The following is a 5,489-nucleotide window of genomic DNA, read 5'->3' as shown; positions in this document are numbered from 1 at the left end:
AATAATGTTAGCTAGTACTAGTGTTAGGTATGATAGGAATTTTTTTTTTTTTAAAAAGTATGTTTACCATTTGAGCATTTATCTGATGACTGAGATCCAGATCTGAGTTTCTACACTAATTGATGTTAGTATGTTTTATGGTTTTTGATAGACCATTGAATCTGAAGATGTTAGTTCATACTGATAATGTTAGGAAAGGAGACTTCTTTCACAAACTATCACTATTGATAACATAATGGGTCCAAATTTTAGTTTATAAGCTCAAGTATGCAAGAAATGTTTTAATTTCTATTTCAAGTCCCCACTCCACTAGATGTTGGAAAAACAACCTCAGTCAATGCAGTTTCCGCTCTCTTTATACTGGGATTGCATGTATGTTCTGAGGGACTATCACCTGTTGTCAGTTGTCATCGTTTCTATGCTACTGTCCCGTGAGACACACCTCCTGGTCCTGAATGGCAGTCCACAAAGTTTATAGCTGTGTCCTCCTTGTGTTGGACACTAGTTTCTGTGACTTTTGGGAGGCTGAGAAAAAGAATGGGGCACCAAAATGCCCTGCCTTGTGACTGTAGTAGCCTCTGATGCATGGGAAATGCTTCTGCTGCTCTGCATGCTCTCCTGGGGCACAGAGGCTACCTCAGTCTCCCTTTTTAGCTCTAACTTACCACACCACCCTCTTGACCCTATTGCTCCTGTGTCATTGGCATGGGGGAGTGAGGGAGAATTCTGGAATGTTGCCACCTTATCAAAGTATAATGGAAAAGTGACATTCCTTCTGCTCTTGCATTTCTTAAATTATGCAGAGAGGAGTGTTCTCTCTTCCCCTAAACCTTACAACACCTGACTTAAGAATAAATCCAAGAGAGAGCTGAGCCCAAGTTTTTTCTCAGGTACCCAGCATCTGAGTTCTCTTCTTTTCCTCTGACTTCTCTCCTTTTCCCTAAGTCTAGAGAATCTTGTCTTGAGGACAGGAAAAATCAGGTATTTTTCCAATTCTTTTGTCTCAGGTCTGGACCTTAGATTTGAGATGTTAAAAATCGAGGATTTGATAACACTTCCTTGAGGAACACTTACTTTATAGTCTAGCTGTCTCAATGAAGGAGGCAACAGGAAAAAAAACAACAAAATAAAAACAACCAACAACATCGGTTAATACCTCAAAATACACCAAAGTAGGGAGGGATGTATGTTTTATCATTTCCATCTAAAACGACATTTTAAATACTTCAACTTTCCATAATGAATAAAAAAGTCTTCCACCTAAAATATTTTTCTTAGTTACAAACATGGGTTACTTTATATGCTGCTAAGTGCTTGATTTTGTAATTCCTTTCAGCCCAAATTGTAACATTAATGACATACCTTATATGCATGTAAATGATCCTAACTCCAGTCGGCTAGATGCGGATGATTCAGTTTGTTAGTCCCTTTATCCCCTTGTTTTCTCCTTCCAGAATCTGTCAGTCTGTCCCCTCCGTGATCTTTTGCTCCTCTCCAAATTTACTCCATCCTCTAACTTCACTTTTTCAATAATCCACTATCCAAAAGAATGTGTAGCTTTCCTTTTCATAAATTTGACTATGTCTGCATGTTACCTCCTTAAGAAGTCCAAACACTATAAATCTTATGTGGAGTCTAGAAATACTTGCTGATAATATAATTTGATGGTGATGATTTTAACTTTTAAAAACCTTGGGGTACTGGTGTGGCTCAGTCAGTTAAGTATCCAACTCTTCATCTTGGCTCAGGTCTTGATTTCAGGGCCATGAGTTCATGCCTTGCGTTGTTCTCCACACTGGGCATGGAGCCTACTTAAAAACAAAAAACAAAAAACAGGGTTGCCTTGGTGGCTCAGTCAGTTAAGCGTCTGCATTTGGCTCAGGTCATGATCCCAGGGTCCTGGGATTGAGCCCCATGTTGGGTTCTCTGCTCAGCTGGGAGCCTGCTTCTCCTTCTCCCTCTCCCGCTGCCTGCCACTCTGCCTGCTTGTGTGCGCTTTCTCTCTCTCTCTGTTAAATAAATAAATAAATAAATAAATAAAATCTTTAAAACAAACAAACAAAAAACCCTTGATAACTTGAAAAGTCCTATATTTTTCTAAGACTAGTTTATGACAGAAGAGGTAGTAAAAAACAGCTGTTCAATCACTATATTCAATGAAAGAACAGTAAGATATTTGGTCATTTTCAGACACTAATGCATAGCAAGCCATTCTAATCTACATACACCATACACTACAATACTTAGTGTCCAATATTTCAAAACTACAAGTATAGCAACAGCTATGGGTAAAATTGTGTTTAGAATTGAACTATTTTGGTTTATAGCTAGAAAAGAATTCCTTAATACATTTAAGGAAGAAGAGAACGAAGTACATTTTACATTTATGACGAAAGATAGAAAGTTTACAAAAGTTTACAAAATTTTAATCAAAATTAACTCAGAAGCCATTATATTATAAGAGTTTTCAGTTTTGCAGCATTGTCAAAGATTTTATGGTTTGGATGGTGACTTCAGTGAAGAAAATGAAGGAGAAGGGGAATCTGTTAATGGAGGATATTTTGAAGATGAGAGTTTCTCTGTTAAACACAACAGAGAATCTCTCTTATCAGTGACAAGGGGAAGAATACAAAAGGTTCATAGTTCTTCATAACCACAAAACCAGCTCCTCATTTAGATGGGTATCATGTTGTTTCTGGGCAAGTGAATTCTGTTCAGGAAGTTGTGGGAGAGAGAAAAACCAGAAAACAGATGCGGTGAGCAACCCATTTGCTGAGATAGATACTCAGTGTGGAGAGCTAATTCCCAAACTAGAGCTAAGAATAAAAAGCATAAATCCTCCTCCTCCTCATCCAGTGACTCATACAGCTCAAAGATTCTCCGTCCTAGTCTAATTCTGAAAGTACTTCTGAAGAGAACTTTTATTTCATTTTATTTTTAGATTTTTTAAAAAGATTTTATTTTAATGGGAGAGAGAGACAGCATGAGCAAGAGCAGGTGGGGGGAGGGGCAGAGGGAGAGGGATAGAGAGAATCTCAAGCTGACTCTGCACTGAGTGTAGAGCCCTACATGGGGCTCAAACTCACAATCCCAAGATCATGACCTGAGATGAAGCCAAGTCTGATGCTTAACCGGCTAAGCAATCCAGGTGCCCCTGAAGAGAAATTTTAAAAAGGAAAAAGAAACCTAAGAAAAAATTCCCAAACACATACACACACACGAAAGAAAAGAAAAGCACATTTAGTGAAAGTGAGGCTGAAAATCTTAAAGCATAACAAAAGTGTAATGTCCATCCAGAAGAGTTCCCTCCTATACCTGAAAATAGATTCCTAGTTAGAAAAAGTGTTCCTAAAGCTGATGACAAAGAAAGGGAAAACAGAGAGAGAGAGAGAGAGAGATCTACCTAACTTCCACACTGCTTCATACTACAGGAGACTTTCAGTTATTAGGTCTAGCAACGAAATTAAAGGAATAGGACCAAGGATTATTGAACTCCCTCTAGATTCAGATCAAGGGATCATTTCAGACATAGTAAGGCTGCTTCACATTGGAGGCAAGAGATTCAGAAAGCCCAAAAATAAATACAATACAAAGCATAATGGGATAAAGAAAAGAAGTCAAGGAGTAAAGAAAGGGATCATAAGAATGTTAAAGTCTGAGTCTCAAGGAAAGGATCAGGAAAGGGGTAAAATTAAAGAGAAATTTAAATAGAATCAAAGAGCAATGAGCATGATCATAATAAAAGTAAGGAAAAGAATAGATACACAGTGTAGAAGGGAATGGGGTACAACCCAAGGCAGTTACAATGGTCCTCATTCATCACAGTTGCTCCTCTGTTCTCACTCATCCTGCAGCCTCAGTCCCCATCCCAGTACCTCACTCTCATCTAGAAGTAATTGAGCTCACAGAAAAATACAGAGGAGATAAGGTGCCCAGCAGGATTCTGAAAAAGGAAAAAAAGAAGAGCTTTTCTTCTCTCTTTTTCCATAGTTGAGGGGAGGTTGAAATATAATAAAATGGTCCCTTTTTTCAACAAAAATTTAATTTTGCCAGCTACAAGAAGACTTGTAAACTGGATGCCACTTCTCAATAATTTAAGAAACATGTGACCCGGAGAATCACCTCAATTTTGTCACCCATAAAGTGAGGTTCTTTTATCTGACCCCAACATCAAAGGGATACTATATGAAATATTTATACAATATTTTTTAAGTGCTTGTGATTCTCAGGGGAGAAACTGGTATATGGGGTGAGACTATAAAATAAAGCATCCAAAAATGAAAAAAAAAAAAGGCATTTACAATGGTAGAACAAGAGAAAGAAGCAGACTCAGGGGCAGGAGCAGAAGGATATGATCTAGAAGCCATGACAGAACTGACAGCAGAAGAAATGAGTACCAGAGATACAGAGAACAGGAGTACAAGAGGAAAAGGCCAGAAAGCAGACAGAAAAGCAACATCAAGAAACAAAGTTAGGAGGGGAAGAAGGGGAGATTCCCAGAGCTCAGAGAGAGAAGAAAGTCAAAGTAGAAACAATGAAAAATAAAGAAACCAAGAAAGTTCACCCTGGAAAGAAAATGCTCAAGGTCAGAAAAGAATATGCTCTTAAGAGTTCAAATAATAACAGGGGGGAAAGGCTGACAGAGATCAAAGTCTATTCTCAAAATGAAAACAAAGTAGGACAATGAATTAAAGTTCTCCACATAAGGATCATGAGAAGTCCACATCCTTGGTGGAAAAGGAAAACCAAAAATCAAAGGGTCAAGAAAATGACCATGTACATGATAAAAATTTAAAAGTTTGGTCATAAAAAATTTTTTGATTATGAATCCAGCCCTAGAAAAAATGAAGACAAAAGTGGATGAGTGAGTTGTGGAAAGCTCATTTCCATTTTGTCTCAAATTTTCAGTTGTAGAGACTTACTGATGAATCTCCTTTATGTTGCTTTCCTCTTTTCATTTTTTTGGGATTGTTTTATGTTTGTCCTTTTTTTTTTTTTAATGTGAACTTCACTTAGTTGATCTTTTGATAACTTGCAACTTGAAAAATTTGTACTGCTAAAGTTTTAATAAACTTGAAATGAAAAAATATTGTAGTCAAATTTGTTTAGATTAAAAAATTTTAAGTTCTAATTGGTAAAAGGCTTACATTTGCAAACTAATCAATATAGAAACAAACAAACAAAACCCAAAATGATGACTTTATCGTGTGTACTTTCTAAAGGATTGAAGTTAACTACTGTCATAAGGATGTGCTTCAATGGGCAAAAAGTTGGCTGAATTTTCATTCCTTTTTTGATAAAAAAAATTATAATTACAATGTATGTGAGTGCAGGTTTATACACATTTTTCTAAATTTTTCAGAATATTACAGGGTTTGGGTTTTTTTTTCATCTGTTTTGCTGAAGTATGTATGAAATTTTAAGGCATATGTTAGTTTAGGGAAAGGTTTCCGAATTGAAATGTAAAAATAAGCAAGACAAAGATTGCT

General features: G+C 36.7%; 1 pseudogene; it reads left to right on the top strand.

Moving 5' to 3' along the window:
* Positions 1–4,304: 4,304 nt before the first annotated feature.
* Positions 4,305–4,864, top strand: LOC121101978 (annotated as a pseudogene).
* Positions 4,865–5,489: the final 625 nt, after the last annotated feature.

Source organism: Ursus maritimus, unplaced genomic scaffold (assembly GCF_017311325.1).
Source record: "Ursus maritimus isolate PB19 unplaced genomic scaffold, ASM1731132v1 scaffold_12, whole genome shotgun sequence".
Taxonomy (NCBI): domain Eukaryota; kingdom Metazoa; phylum Chordata; class Mammalia; order Carnivora; family Ursidae; genus Ursus; species Ursus maritimus.
The sequence above is the reverse complement of the archived record's forward strand: the minus strand, read 5'-3'. Positions and strand labels throughout refer to the sequence as shown.